Below are 16,978 nucleotides of genomic sequence, written 5' to 3' on the forward strand. Positions count from 1 at the left end.
AAAAGAAAAAGAAAAGCTCACATTAGGTGCTTTTAATAAGACAATAAACTCTATAGTGTTTCCAAACAAGATTTAAAACCCATTCAGCACGTGAGTAATTAGCACAAGTCAGGTTGGAGGCCAAATGAATTATTTAGTAGTGGAATTAAATTTGCTTAGAAAGAAAGAAGCCCATTAAAAATCCACAAAAAATGCATAAGTGTCAAGGCAAGTATTTAAAACATATTGCAACAGAACTGTTAACACTGCACTAGGATGTCGTTCAGATTTTATCAAATATTCCCCCAATCTTGTGGTCAACAATGGAGATTTTACTCCAGCTATGCAGGGAGAAATAATGCTAGCAGGGCCATATTGCACAGCAGGTGTTCATCTCACAGGTGGGTTGAAATCAATTATCAGCACTGACTGCTGTGCTATTGGGCAAGAAGTCTGAGATCCTCCAAATTACCCTCACATTGTCCATATTTGCATCCCAAAGATCCACTGGAGATAGTTTTCCTGGTACAGAAAGCTCTTCCCCGGCAAGAACAACCTGTCTTTTTTTCCAGGAACGTGACACAAAGCTGTATTTTCTCTCATGGTGTATTTTTTTTTTTTATGTGTGTGTGTGGCATGGGCAAATATACTTATCAGTACAAAGGATTCAGAAAAAATAGACTATGCTTAGCAACCTCCAGCAAAACTAGCAGAATGCACTTGACAAAACTTGCGCTTTATAATGAAATTCCTGCAAAGGCATTCAGTACTTAAACTAGGACAAATTATGCTGTAAGGAGTAGAATATGTAAACGTGGCAAGGAGCTTCATTTTATATTCTGGTTTCAGAGGGGTTACTTCCACTTGACAGCAGTGTAAACGAGACCAGAATAAGACCCATGCCCAGCAGCAGAAAAACAAAGCTGGCTTTGTATAAGAAAATATAGAAAAATCCCTTAACCAGGTCCATGTGTAGGGTATTCTGAGAAAGGAGGTGGAGTGTTTGCGTCTCTGCCATGAGTACATTGAGACCCTCTCTCATACAGCAGCTTAAGAAATGACAACAATTTTGGAGCCAAACTACCAGCTCAAACATGCTAGCGACTCGCCAGCTCATCCCTGTGGTAATTCTGCAAACCCAGCGACGCATGTACCACGCATCCGCAGTACTAACGGGACCACGATAATTTCCATAATAGTCAGCCAGCAGTGACAAATGGAAAACAAAAGAGATTGGAAGCAAGAAATATGGCAGCTCACTTGACCCAGAGACTGGTGGCTCTGGGAAGAACGGATGGCTGCTGATCTCTGGTTTAAGAGTATAAGGTTTCCAAGTCCTCCTGCAGACCCCTCAGCTCTGGGATTTCTCCCGTAAACGTGCCTCTCCGGGTACCCTCTCGAGGCTCACGTTTTCATTGCAAATCAGCAGCGGAGCCAGGAGTTAGAAGAGGTCCCTGGCTCTCCCCAACAGGGCTTACACTTGCTACAGTGACATACATATTTCCAGGATTTGGACATATTCCTGTCTCCTGGGGAAGCTGTTTATTTTCAGAACCATTTTCCCTGATGGAGCAGGGATATCCACACCTTGCTTTTCTTCCCTTTTGCTTTCCATCCCTGCACAGAGAGCAGGGGAAAGGACTTGGGGGTTACATAGAGAAGAGCAGCGCTCCCAGCCACACACCTTGATCCTGGAGGGGTTGCTGCCTTCCCAAAACATGCACAAAATGCAGAATGACTCTGGCCTGATACATAATTCAAGCAGCCCAAAGACCTCAGGCTGTTGGCACCTTTATTCGCAGCCTACAGTCAATCTTATTTACTTCTCATTCAGTTGTGCCAATGGATAACCCAGCGCTGGCTGGGACACCCCTCACCGTAGCCCTTGGCAGACCAAACCCACGGGCAGGGCTTCAGAAAAGGGCTTTGCGTGTGCATTGCCATCCCAACCCAAACAGCTTTTGCTCCAAGTTCACAGCAACGCACCCAGATACAGGGATCTCTCCTTGCGAGGTCTGAATAAAGCTTAAGCACAAACCAGCCTGACAGTCCTGAAAGAAGTCAGTGATCTAAGGAAAATGGGTTTGTAGGTGATGCAGAGCTCTCACAGCTTCACTCTGAAGCCGCTGAGCCTCTTAATGTCTTCAAAACCTATTTTCTCCTCTGGGGTCACAAAGGAGGCTGCATTTCCTAGAAGGCAGCTCTGACAGGTTTGAGACTCCAGGAAAGCCATGACATTGGCAGAGGTCCTACCACAACCGCTTGTAAAACCAGGAGATTGAGCTCTCCATAGCGCATTCATCCTCCTTTCAGACACTTGCCCTCGGTTCTGAGCTGGCAACTGCAGCGAGGAGCCATCCCACCAGTGACGCTGAACTCCACGGACAGCTTTTGAGCTCCATTTTTTCCATCTTGACCCTTTAAGGCAAGTTCCCCAAAGGCAACTTCATTTCGGGGGCCTTCTACTAATAACGTCAAGCTGGCAGCAGCTGGTCCAGGCAACGCATAGTGAGATGAGGGGGGTCAGCACATCCCCCCAGAACCCCTTCGGCACGTCAAGTCAAAGTCTCATCTTCCATCCAACCCTCGGCTCCCTGCTGGTCCCAGGAAAAGCTCAGACATCTGCCCAAGTTGGGGTGGCAAAACTTCAAGCTTTGGACCAGAAATCATTATGGCCATAAAAGCATTTCACCATCTTATGAGTCAGTCTAGGTTTTCTAGCAGGTAATCTATTTAATGAGGGCCTTGGAAATTTGACCAAAAGCGAGTGCGTGGCCCAAAAAAGCAGTTTTGCATCAAGAACTCATGCACCAGCAAGAGCCCTTTTCCCAGCAGTTGTTGTAATGAGTTCAGCCACTGTGTAGCTAACAACTGTCACACACTGAAACCCAACCAGAATACTTGGCTGGGGAGAAAATTAGATGTTTCCATCATCATTGTTACTAAAAGAGACCTGTGAAGGATTACTTGCATATTATGGCAAACTTCAATCGAAATGGGCCATTGCTTGCCTCATTAATATTTCAATGTGTTCGAATGCGCTATGGCAAAAATATATTACCCAGAAAAATTCAGGTAGAAGAAAAAACCCCACAAAACAAATTTCATTAAATAATGAGCACACACTACACTAAGCCATCCTGAGATTCAGCCCAATAGCGTCAAAGACAAAAAATCCTAGTGTTCTGCTTATTTATAAGGCAAAATTACCTATTCATTTAGGAAAAAGTAATCATGCTCAGTTAGACACACCAGACAAGCATATGAAAAGAAAAATGGCTTTGAAGCTGTTCCTGATAGCAAGCCTAGACAGCTCGAGAAGAAAACTCCACAATCCAGGCTTTTTTTATTTTTTAAAGTATACATTAGAAAGTCTATTAAAAAAGTGGTGTGAAGTGGCAATTTTTTTGTTGCATAACACTTTTGAATCTTTAAGAGAACATTAATGCAATACAGCTCATTTTGCCAGTACCCATGCACCTCAGTTGAAAACAATTCCCAGCTAAATATGTTCCTTATAAATTGGATATTAGTGGGGAACCAAGTAGAAGATACACCCCTACCGCTGTCTTGTTTGTCTCTAGATGGAGCATGGCCTACCAATTTTCCAAACATACAGGGTAGGAAAGTTGTCTTTCATTTTAAAGTTTTGAACTACCAATAATTAGTCTAACTTGGGTAGGGAAGGCTTGTTACTTACCTTTATTTGTTAATAATATCAATGCGTGTTATTAAGATCAGGCATTGAAGAAATAAGGGTTTTGGTCAAAAACCTCCACCAGGGATCTCAAAGGATCCGGCTCTATGCTAGGCTCAAGGCTTTCATCTGAATTTGGAAAAAGCCATAGATAAACAAAAGAAAAATAGTATCCTGGTATGGAGAGAAAGCACAACCAGAGTTTTACATCATCACCTGGAAGCGTGAAATTCCCTGTTCTGGGAGACAGCAGCTGGAGCCAAACGTTCCTGAAAATTGGATTTGCCCCCAGATTTGATTTCTCGGTGAACGACTGACAGTTTAGCCCTGCCACAGAGCAGAGGTGAAGCAGCAGCTCCCTCCACATGTAAATTCTAAAGAGACTTTTCTGAAGCTAGGGAATTAGATTCTTGGGACATCAATTTTTTACCATCTTTTCTTGTTAAAGCTAGTATTAATGGGTGATGAGCAATGTCAAGCTGCAGCCCGATGATTAGGTGAAAGCTGAAAATCCCAACTGTAACAGAAGCTTTGCTGCAGCGGAAGATGGATAGAGGAATTAGCAGTGTGGTTTGTCCACTCAGGAGTTTACCACCTGATTACAGTATTCTCCGGTTGACAGTTGGAGGAACTCATTAATATTTTTAATCAAAGTATTCCTCACCAGGACCATAATTATTTTCTCTGGCCCATCTCCCCCACCCTGCTCCTGCTTAGGGGACAACATCTCTCATTTTTATCCACACGTGGTCTATACATACATATGCAGAGAGCTTTTCTTTTTTTGTGAAGACAGGAACACAAAAATACGGCTTTTAAAGCTAACAAATAGCAGCTTTCATTTCACTTAAAGCCCTTCACATCAACAAACCCTCTTCCTTCCCGTTGGGCCCATGACACAGTCCAGCACAGAGAGCTGCCCAAACGACCTGGACCTCACAGCAGCTGAGACCACGAGACATGGGGTTTGCTACCCCGGTTTAACTTTTTTCTTTTTTTTTTTTTTCCTCCTAGGCAAGAAGCTCTCCTGCAGAGGCTCAGCCTGCAGCCCCAGCAGGTTCTCCAGCACCACTGGGCACAGCAGGAGACCTCTGCTGATGCCTGCAGAGGCTCCTGAGAAAAAAAATCAGATTTTAGGATAGAGGGAGATGAGAGCAATTCCAGTTGAAAAGGAGCAATACTAGAGCAGAGAGGAGGACTCTTACCTGAGCTATTGCCCTCCTCTACCCAGCAAGGCAGGACTGCCGCGGCTCTGCCCAGGCAGAGCAGAAACCCTTCACAGGTGCCCCTCTGATCACTGCAGACCTTTTATCGCTTCCCACCTCTTCAGCCCAAATTAAAGGGGCCAAATCCCACCGGAGCCTGCAAGCAAACCCGGCTGCCTACAGCAAGCAAGAACTCAGGGGACCGCGCGAGGTGAGGCTGCCAGCGCCGACGAGCTCAGAGCTTTGAGCGGGGCTGGGAGGACGCAGCAGGCTGAGCACCCGTGGGTGCTGCCTTCGCTTTGCCCTTTTTTGCTAACGAGACCCGCTGCTGTGGGTGCTGCGGCTCCAGCCCTCGGCGGAGTCTGCGGCAGCCCGTGGGGCAAAGCTGTCTGTGGGGAAGTGGTATCTTGGTGTCTTCTCTTTTTCCGCACTGGGAAAAATTACTGTCCTGTGCAGATGCATTAGGGGAAAAAAAAAAAAAAAAAAAGGTGGTTTCCTTCTGCCTGCATTGGAGTGCTGCCTCTTGCATGGAGCGTGTCAGGATTAGTTCCATCATCTGTTGTCAGATGTGTAGTAGGTGCTGTCTACACGGGCACCTTACAAAAGAAGCACTCGCTGAAAAAAAAAGTCTTAAATTGAAAGGTTTTATCATGTCCTGATTTGCCCAGTTCTTTGCTATGCCTGTAGCTTGAACACTAAAAGCTAACAAATAGCAAATACTCTTTTTTTTAGCATAGAAATGCACAGACTTTAACAAACACAGGCCTGTTTTCAAGGTTAGCACATCCAGGGGAAAGGTGCTGTCTTTCCGGCATTGCCATACAGACCCGGTGCCAAGCGCCCGTAAACCCGAGAGCTCCTCCCTCGCTGCGGGGCTGCTGCCTTGGGCTCGGGCTGTGGGCATCGCCGCCACGCTCTGCACCGAGAAATTAAATGCTTTTTAACTTTTGAGTAATATCACAGCTACTTCTGCCAGGCACTCAAAGCAAACTCGTGTGCCACCTTCTGTTCCTGAAAGGATATAACTTCCATGGAAATATTCCATGGAAGAGTATTTTCCCATTTTTCTTTGGGCAGGTCTGGTAGGTAGGGATGAGGGGGAGGAATTTTTGCAGTTAGGGGCTGGTTTCTGGCTCCCCCATGCCCTGGCCCCGAGCCTGGGGTGCAGCCACAGCACGTAAATATGGTAAGCAGAAAAAGCATTTGCATTTCAGGGCTAATTTACAAACAGAAGGAGACAGATAAATGATGGGTGCCAGGGCCGTGGCTTCCAGCACGTGTGCTGAGAGGCATTTCCCCCAGGTACATTTGATGGCAATAGGAATTTCCTTCCGGAGAAAGCCCAGGCTGGTTTTGCATTACAGCAATGCAAAATGACAGCTGCACATGGCCGTATGGCTAAAAACTCGGTTGCCTTTAGCCATATTGATGAATCACAATGTTTGCTTCGTGATGGACTTGCTTACCCAGGCAGGAATAACCTCGGGTACCCAGGAAAGCTGCGTTACCTTTGCCGATGGGATGCGAGCCGCAGCCCGGAAAGCTGCTCGGCACGCCTCGCGTGCCCTCCCGGGAAGGGAGCGGGGAGAATGGATACAGGCACAGGAAGGCAAAACCCAAAGTGGAATTTTCTGTGTCCCATACTTGTGACTGAAGGGATAGTTGAGAAAAATAATCAAGAACAATGACTGCTCGACAATGGCGGCAAATTGGGTTGATACTCTCAGTGCTCCTCAATTACTCTGTACAAATGCTAATTGGAATAGTTCCTTTCTGTGGAGCAGTCAGCACAAATCTCAAACCCCTAGTTTTTCTTTTTCTGCAAGCCATCTGTCATGCTAATGTATCTTATTGCTGAGAGTTGGTGCTTTTTTTTTTTTTTTTTTTTTTTTTTTTTTTCCTTTAGCACCATTACAAAGAGAGTGTGCTATGTTTCAAACCCAGCCCTGGTCTCCTCCGTGGATGATGGTTTCTGTACAGAAAACAGCAGCTTTCCCCATCGCTCGAGATCTGTGTGCTGCCAAGCGCTGCATGGGGGTTATTAATATTAAGGGAACCACGTGCCCTCCTGCAGCAGGGGCCTGCATAGCTCGAAACTGCTCTGAAGAGGAGCTGCAAATAAAACCCTCAGCTGATGCTTCTCTTTCCTGGGGACTGATTTGTCCTGATACCTGTGACTGCATCTCAAGGTGCATTTAATGATTCATTCCCTTTAATAATGCAAGCAGATTTTGAGGAGGTCTTCAGCTTCCTGCGATAGGCTCTCTTAATAATAAAAAACATTTTCATTTGTTTTCTTTTCAAAATAACAACAGGAAAACTCGGGGGGGATTCTTGGTCTCAGCACATCCTTAGTTTACAAGGAATTTTTTGAGCTCTCTCCTCCTGCCATGCCCTGTTCCTCAGCGAGCCGCTGTGGGATGTGGGAGGATGCACTCGCCCAGCTCTTGTACATGATGGACATTTTCTGTCCCGTCCCCCCTCCTCCAGCCTTTGTCAGATGACTTGGTCAGGTTGTTTCCCTTCACCCCCATGTCCCAGGCTGTCCAAGTTTAAGCAGGAGCAGCCCATCTTCAGCTGCCCAGTGTTCAGCCTGGCTGATGCAAGGCAGCTTTTATTAGGGCAGCATTTACTAAGGGGTCAATTCTGTCCACACCGAAGCATTCAATTCTTATCAGCAAAAATCCATGTGTTATGTGTAGCTGTATCCCCGAGGTAGTTGCAGAGGCCACGCAAATCAAAGTTCAGCTGCCAGAAATCGCACCAAAGAGGTGTTTATCGACACATCTCTTTTGCCAGAATAAAAACTGCTCCGTTACTATATGTTAAAGTTCCTGTCCTGGAGCTATGGACCCCGAGAAGGGCAGGATATTCCCCGTGGCAGGCTCTTTCTCCTTTGGGGCATTTGCTCCTATTCTGCTTTCCCATACCCAACAGTGTAAACACAGAGTATCCCCAATGTCTAAACAAAGGCAAGAGTGAGATACCTTTTTCCTGAATGTCATAAAAGCAGCATTTCTACAGCGCAGAAAGTCCAGGTACACTGAAGTCTTCAGTAATCGCATGTGACAGCATCTGGCAACTGGAGCCTGACACCTGCAGTCAGCATGTCATCCAGGGTTTCCTGCCAGACCCGGTACTCAGAGTGGAAAATACAGAACAAAATCAATTATTCAGCTCCAAGATGCCCTCCATGGTGTGTGGGGCAGAGCGGGGAGAAGACGTGCTGGAATTGGTGAGACCAGCCATGCAGTGTGTTCTCAGGCTTGCAGGAAAGCTTTTACCTGGTTATTTGCTGCTATGTTTTTGCCTCTTTTCCAGAAAGTTCCTGATCCCTTTTTTCTGCCACTGCCAGCACAGGACTGGGTGCTGCCCCTATTCCCTCTGCCTTCTCCATGCTGGTTTAAGCGGCTCCTTTGCTTCTATGCTTTCCGTTTCCTTTTTCCGAGCCCACACTCCTGTTTGGCTTCTTTGTCTGCTCAAACACGGTACTACTCAAGCTGCACTTTAATGGTCCTTCATTTGGCCGTAAAGCTCTTTCGTATTGTATTCCCATTCACAGCATCTTCCCTGTCTGCTAAGAATTCATAAAACTTTCAGCTTTTTTTTTTTTTAAACCGTTCCTTCCTAAGAAAATGTGGTTTGTGCGGTCAGTCCGCAATGCTGGCTCTGTGCGTGTTTGTGTATCCGTAACTTTGCATGACTATTAACCTGTCAGTCTCGCTCCATACCTTTTGAACCTTTGAGCTGTCTCAGTTTGATGTAGGATACAAACTGGAACAACATCAGAATGCTACAAAGTCACTGCAAACAGCTGGATGAAAGAAGATGAGGATGCTAATGCCCCTTCCTGGATTGCTGTGGGAATGCATCTCCACCAGGCATCAGCGAATCCACCCACATGGCCATCAGAAACCAGGCTCTGGTTGTTTCACTGCTTGTGAAAGTATGTTTCCCTAACAAATCTTTTCACATCCCTCTAGCAGCCCCAGTTTTCTGCTGATTCAGCAACGTGGCTGGTTTATATCAGAGCGAGAGCATCCGCGAAAGATTGCACCGTGCCTGCGACAGCGCAGGACCAAAGCGGTTGCGCTGCGCGGAGATGGTGATGGTGTTACTTCCTCTTCGTCACTGCTTGGTCCCAGAGCAACGCTTTTTGTCACCGGCCGAGTGACTTTACACTTCTTTGCCTGTATTAATTGCTCCAGCCGCACACCCGTGTGCCGCTGCGGCAGCACCTTTCCCTGGTGTCGAATGGGTTATATTAATTCCTTTCTGCTCTTAAACAGTATTACACACATATATTTTTTAGCTAAGCTTACCTCAGGCTTTGGGGTTTTTTAAAAAATATTTTTGCTCTGGCAAAATCCCGATAGTCTATGGGATTTACATCCAAGGGAGGACTCTGAGCTCTGTTTTTACTGTTTAAAAAAAATACTTTCTGCAGGAGAAGCATAATTTCTAGAGGACAACACCACCGCTGCCTCTCCAGAAGGAGTTTCAGCTGCTTTTTCAACAGCCTGTGCTCCCAGAAATTAACAGTGGGGCTCAGTGTCACTGAGGAGGATTTACAGGATCACCGGAGGTGGAAAAAGCAATTTCTGGGATACACTCCCCACCTTCTCGCCCTGCTGTTCCGCCGTCGGAGCAGGAGAGGGAGCTGCGAAACAAGCGGCGGAGGCTGAGATGCTGCTACGGGGACCGGCCCCCCCCCCAGCCCCCCAAAAGCCCTTTTCTCCTAAGGGGGGTGTGTGTGGGAAGGTTAAAAAGTCTCTCTAACACAACGTTTCAGCATCTCAATGATGAGCTCAGGGTGGAAACTGCTCCACGCGTTTATTCTGCAAAATTTTTAACTCAAAAAAAAAAAAAAAGATGAAAATGTTCATAAAACCACATTTTACACCTTCTGGTTTTCAGCTTTTTCTGTCTCTGGAATGAATGATGAACTTTGTGTCTTTCATGAAGGAAGAATGGGTGGGGATTCTCTTGTGGCTGTTATTTAATTATCCATCCCCGCCTGGGCCAAACGCAAACGCTGGAGCTGGCAAAAGTGTTACTCACAGCCACGCCAGGCAGAAGGGCCCGTCAGGCTCTTGTCACCCCTCTCGTCCCAGCGGCGACAGCACCTCTCGCTTGGGCACTTGGCATCCAGCTACCCTGGTTTGCAAGGGAAAACCAAATATCACGGATTTTCAGTGCTGAAAACCAGCATAACCTGGGCAGGGAGCACAAGGAACATGCTGACGCCCTGTTTTGTCCATGGAGCCTGGCCGCTGGCGAGCCCGCGGGCAGCGAGATGCGTTGGGCAGGGGCAGGCAGGAGATCCTGCGCCCTGAAAGGGGAGGAGAAGCAGGTTTTATCCCAGCTTTCACTGTAGCTCCTTGCACAGAACCTCTCTGGAGCGAGAAATCCCTAAGGACGTTAGGGGAGGGAGGCCCCGGTGGTAGCAGTTTAGTGATGCTGGGTGCTGTCACACAGCCCTGTCCGATACCCGCACTGCAAATGGTTCAGCAAGCGTTGCCCATCGCCATTTGGAGCTGTTGAGCTGCTTTTAGGAGGCTCCTCTCTTGCAGCTACGGATGCAAGCCCACACAGAGCTGCCAAGGGCAGGACTGGTCTCTTTGGGGTAGTTACTAGGGAACTGTCTTGCTTACTCTTAAATATTTCAATCGGCGGGGCTTCCCTCAGCCTTGTGAGTGAAGGTCCCTCAAGTCCTTCCCGATGAGCAGCCAGTACAGATCTGATGCTGGCTGTCAGGAGTGCGACCTGCCGGCGAGGCGGTCGCGGGCTGGGGGAGCTCTCTGCATCCATTTGGATCGTGAATATTTGATGCGATGAGCGCTGCAGCTGGGATGCCGCAGAAGCCGCTGGTCTTCCCGTGCCTGCTGCTGAACATCTCGCTGCGTGCCCAGGACACGGTGAGCAGCCCAAGAGCCTTAACACCGGCACCGAAGCAGGGCTGAAGCCAAGACAAGGAGCTTCGCTTTAACAGTTGTAACTTTTGGTTGGATTTTGTCCTATTCCAGCTTCTTCTGGCCCAGCGCTGTCTTCACCTGCTGGACTGAAGGGTCCTCTTGTGTCCAATGTCTTCTGCGCTATGACCCGTGTTCTCCCCAGCTTCTTTCTGATGTTTTAAATAGCTGGTGCCTTGTCCCAGTTTCATTGTAAATCGTGAAAAAAGTTAACTCCACCACTGAGGGAGTATGAAATAGGGACCATACTTCCTAAAAGTTTTTCAATCCCCTCCACTGGAATTAGGCTCGCACCCTTCCCATGGGATACCTCACTGATGGAAAGCCATCGCCCCTGGGGTGGGATGTGCAGATGCCTTCAAGCGCTACCGGCGGGCAGAGAGACGTGCCTGCTCCTTCAAACTCCTGGGGATGAATTTGGAGATGCAGAATGAAATTGCTTTAAATGAAATAGACTGGAAGAGAGAAGGAGAAAGGAGGAGAGAGGAAGGAGAAAACCTCCTCAGGGAGAAGGCTGTAATATCACAGGTTAGAGACCAGGCAGAAGGTCATAAAGGACAGCTGTAGGGTTGGCCAGTGGGAACACGTGTTGGATTAGTGGCCTCAACTTTGAGCATCCCGGTCTGATTAGGACAGTGAAAGACAAAGGTACACATCATTTATGTGCCAATCTTTTAATTGATTTACCTAAACAAGCCCTGACCGTTCCAAGTTTTAATTGTTACTCTGAGCTAAATGAAACCTAATTTATTTTCAAGCATCTTTCCTGACATCTTAAAAAACCCAACCAAACAAAAACCAAAGACCCTCAAGCAAATGGGACAGGTTGACAGATCTGTTTTCACTGTACTTTAAATTGCATTTTAATCCTCCCAACCTCCTGCTTCCTGTACAGCATGGAGCAGGAGGGACGGCCGTCCCTTGCTGGCTGGAAAAGGGCGTTGTGCATGGAAAGGACAATTCCACCCCCAACGACATCAAAGAGAAATAACCAAACAAGACAAACCCCAGTATACAAAAGCTCAATGGCATCACCTGGAACAAGAACAGACTTGGTCAAAGAGAGGAAATAGTTTCTTCCCCTCCATTACTGACCCACTGACACCTGCAGAGGAGGTGCTGGCCAGACCCCAGCCTTGGTGCTGGGTTTGGTGCTGTGAAACCCTCCTCACACCCTCCTCTTCTCGAACTTCAGGGCATCACCTTCCCACCTTCTTTCTCAAAGAAAGGCCAGCTGGACCTAACCCTATTTTTTTTTTTTTTTGCTTTTATTACAAATGAAGTACCAGAAAAAGAGGAAAATGTGGTAGAAAGCCCCATTCTTTCTAGCTCATTTTTTCCTTCTGTCTCTGTTTCAGGCTCCTCATTTTTCTGGTGGTGCAGGTCCCCAAGACAGCCCTGACATCCCTCTTACGGTAGTTTCTATAAGCAGCTCCAATTTCTGTTGCAGTGGTAAGATACAGCCCCGCACTGGGCAGGGAGCATCCTGCCAAGAGGAGCTCAGCTAATCACAATGCAGCGCAAACGAAACATTAAACCTCCAGAAAAAACTTTATTAATTTTCTGTATGCATACTAAGGGCAACACGTTTCATCCAAACTTCCCAAAGTACCAACATGTCAATCAATAATACAATTTCTGTTTTATAAATCGGGAAACTGAGACAGCCAAACCACAGTTTACTGCAGAAGGGTGTTTTCCCACAGGCTGCAGCCCCACGCACGCCGTGGGTCACTGCACGGGATGGTACCTGTAGGGCAACCTCTCAGCCCCATCGGAAGCAGCTCTGATTTGCCCCCAAATATTTTACTGGACCAAATGAAAATGTGGATGTTGCTCCTGAACGCACTCATAGACCCCCTCTAGGTACATACCGGGAGAGGGGCTAACGGCTCTTGTACTTCAATGCCTCGTCTTCTCCTCTCGTGCAAAGTGATTCCCAGCTTGCTCAGGAGCCTTTTGAGAATGACAATTGGTAACACAGGCTTGGAAAAATACAAATATACCAGAGCTGATAGGGGGCTGGGGGGGGGAGGAGAAAAGAAAAAGCCCCCAGGAGTGCGGAGGTGGCAGTGTTATAATCTCAGGCTGTCATCAGTTTAACATTATTAAACAACTTCTTAAAATAGCAGCCATAATTATTCCTATATGGAGCTCAATCTGGAGAGTTTTAAGCGCTTTCACTCCTCCCCTGATTTGCTTGACTTTCCTGCTCCCAAACTGGTGGTTTGGGGCCCCAGGTCCGTGGCAGAGGAGCGAGGGACCTGCCTGTCTGGCAGCAGGGCTTTGCCCGAGGAAGCCCGGGCATCAGCCCTAACCCAGTTTCACCAGCCTCAGCTCTGTTGACATGAATGTAGTTTTTGTTGCATTTTTAATTGCAAAAATGTATTTACATGAATAAAATACAGCTCAGCTGGGGATATGACCTACTTTCTATGGGAAGATAGAACAATCATAGGTTTGTATTTTTATTTATTTCGTTTATTTCGACTGTTCAAAGTCAGACAGAGCTGCTGAAGCAGATCAGTAGGAAATCCACAACCACCAGGATGCTTTTTTCTGTAAATAATCACATTCTGATTGAAATGACTGGGAGCTGCTACATTTCTGTGATGAAGCCTTTAACCTTCAGATCAGTAGAGCAGTTTTGACAGTACATAATTTATATGGAAATAAATAATTTGAAGGGGATTTTATATGTACTCATTCTCCATGGCTAGAGAGACCTTCTCTGTTTATCTAAATTATAAATAACAACACTAAATAATATATAGTCCTATTGTCCTGGACAAACACGGGTCATTCCAAAGTTCGTTAAGCCCAGCAAGAACTGGAGATGCTCTCTCAAGGAACAGACCCCGTAATTCCTGCTAAAATAAAACACAATTTGCTTTTCAAGGGTAAATAAGAGCTTTCACTCAGATATTTGAACTTGTCTAGTATTGCAGCAAGGCAGCTTTAAAAGCCGTATTATTTCAACGTAAGATGTTGGCTGGGCATGATGCAGCCTTGGCAAGTGCCACGGGATGCCTCATTTATCCCCTCACTTACAGCAGCCTTTGATGAGCTGAGCTGAAGACAGATTAAACCAGCATTAAGGCCCACACAGTTATGCGAAATCTAAATACCATAGATTTACTTATTAAATGTAAAGAAATGAGCAGGATCTGACCTGCGTTGACATGACAGCATGCTGAGACTTACGACACTGCTGCTCCTTGCTCGCGTGCGTGACACTGATAGTGTCCCTGGCTTCAGAAACCTCCCGTTTTCCCATGGAGGTGAAATCACCGAGCTCACCTCCAGAGGAGCTGAGTGACATTTCGGTACTTATTCAAATTAGCTGTTATTAATTAAATAACACCTTTCAGCTTTCTTGGCAGATTTTCCCCCTGAAGTTGCAGCGGGAAGCCGGTGTGTGTCAAGACGCCAGGCAGATGCAAGAACCTCAGGGTTCTATTTTCGTGAACACGCACCTCATTAAAGATGTTATCACTAAGGGAAAATGAATTTATGGTCATGTCTCTTTACTATCTCCTCTTTTGTGCCTTCCAGCTCCTCTAGCACAGAAGCCAACTACCAGGTGCTTTTAAACATGCCCACGAGGACAGCTCTTGCTCAGCAGAGCTTCGCTCGGGCTGAATTTTGGCTCTGAGATGGATCCTGCTGGAGTCCAAGGGATTTCAACACGTGCCTACGCTCTTCGTTGATTAGCAACGGAGAGCTGAAGCTCAGGTCTGGGGATTTGTCTACATGCAGATTTATAGGTGCTGGATGGTAGTTGGGACTAGCTGGGGTAACAGGGACTTTGTTCCAAAACGAGGAGTTTAGACAGAACCCAAACGCGCTGGCTCACGCAGCCCTTTGGGCTGCATCAGCCTCAGTTTAAGCAGCTGCGAACCTGAGCGGGCCCAAGTCATCAAACACCTTCTCTGCACCCCAGTCACACGTGGTTTGCCTCTTAGAAAAATGAATTCACGCTGCCCTAACATTAAAGATTAAAAGCAGCTGCATCTCATCACAGCCAGAAGATTTATCTGGAGCTGATGACAAAAATGATGGCTTATTGGGGAATAACCTTGAATGCTGGCGCTGCGTATTTTCAAGGCGCATTAATCACAATTTGTGTGTGAATACTTCTCCTTTCACTGGAAATGGAGAGAGGGGTGAGGCTTGGGGATTTCCGAGATGGTTTCATTAAAAATGCCGGACAGAGCCTGCAGAACACTGCGGTACAAACTGCTCAGGGCTTGAAAACATCCAGTTAGAGCCAATGTATTCCTCAAATACAGCCCTTGGGATAGGAGTCTGGCAACACAGCAGAGCGGGGCTAATCTTGCGGTTGAAATACTGCTTTCCTGTGTTGCAAATTGTAATAATATATATATAAAAAAAGAATGTTTCCCCTACAAAGTTTACTAGAAGACTGAATTGGCCAGCGACTCCAAGATGAAGTAGTGTGAAAACAAGAAGGATGTTGGCACCGTGATGCTACACACCGACCGCAGCTGCTGCGGCGATGGGCACCAGGCTGCAGGACAGCAATGCTGACAGTGTCATCTCTTCTTCATCCATCTCTATTTTCACTGGAATCATTTGTGGCACAAGCCAGCGTGAGTAATCGGCTAAAGGCCCTTCCGTGCATCACCCATAGGGACACGGGGGCACAACTTAGGAGCGCACTCAGCCCCGCAGTGCCTGTCACTAAAATCAATGTGACCTGGGCACATATTTTGCTAATCACACGTTTTGCAGCCGCGGGGAGGGCCAGGCAACGGGCAGTCCCACGCCGCCCAGAGCCACCTCTCCTTTCCTTTCAAGGGTTACATCTGGGGGGCTGGTTTGCAATTAAGGATACACATGGTAATCGCTGCAGCCATCGCCTACCCATTATAACCACTGCCTGCTGAGGTCACCGTAATCCAAAATCTAAGGTATATAAGACCTTACATGAAGATAAAGCAAAGAGGCAGCTCTTCCTTCTCTATAATCTACTGTATCCATGGGAACATGTTGAGATTTGATATCTACACAATGGCAATAGACAGAAACCCTGTGGTGCAGGGAGAAAAGGTCAGCTGAGCATCCCGGCCATGGTGGGGCATGTGGGGTGGCACCCACTGAGCAGCTGGGGTGCTGGGGACACCCAGCTCCCTGCCCCAGGAGTCACAGCTTTAATATGTACGGGACAGCTATGGTGCAGCCAATTTGCAGAAAGAAAAGTTAAAAGAGCCGATGTGGCTCTCGGGGAGGGAATGCTGGCAGAGCAACCCGGCCCCTGCAGCAAGGGATGCTGCAGCAAGGGATACTGCAGCAGGGTGAAGGAGACCCCACCAGTCAGCCCTACAACGGGACGAGGAAAGCGAGGAGGGAAAAGGCTGTTTTTTCTAGTTAGGTTTGAATGTCAATCTTTTGCAGTGGGGAAAAAAATTGGATGTAAATAAATAAGTCTTATAAAGAAGGAAGAAGAAGAAAATAAATATCTCTCAGCTACTTCTCATTAGTGGAGGAGTATTTACTTGGGTGAATATTTTTCCTGTTCACACAGCATCCCCACCACAGACATGCTGGTTCTGCACAGCTAACAAGCTATCAGCAGGGAGGAATAAGACTATTTAATTTCTTAGCACACCTTGAATAGCCCATGGGGCTAACTCACATTTGGGAAAATGAATACACAACCCTGACAAATAGCATTAATAATGCAACACAAGGACTCGCGAACAGAGCACCGTGTACTAGAAACCCCCAAACTGCGTACACCGTGCCTGAGTCAGCTCTTTACCCTGCCACAGTGATATGTAGCTGAAACCCACCCTAATAAAATACCTTTGGGTCTTGTCTGCTCAAAGCTGATGGAGGGGCACAGGTCTTCAGTCCTGTGTCCAGAGAAGGCAACAGCAGGGTTCATCTGAGGCTTCCCCAGCTGTAGGGATTTACTCTTCCCCCTCCCAACCAGCAGCTCCATGCCATCCTCCTGGGCAAGAGCAGGACCAGGTTGCCCCAAAACACCTGCCCAAACCTCACCTCGCCACAGCAGCACCTTCACCAACAGCCAAACCAGCTCAGCCGTGCTCTTGGTCTGCATCCCTGCCCGGAGGGGGTCACTGCCCAGTGGGAGCTCC

This window comes from Aquila chrysaetos, chromosome 5 (genome assembly GCF_900496995.4).
Source record: "Aquila chrysaetos chrysaetos chromosome 5, bAquChr1.4, whole genome shotgun sequence".
In the NCBI taxonomy this organism is placed as follows: Eukaryota; Metazoa; Chordata; class Aves; order Accipitriformes; family Accipitridae; genus Aquila; species Aquila chrysaetos.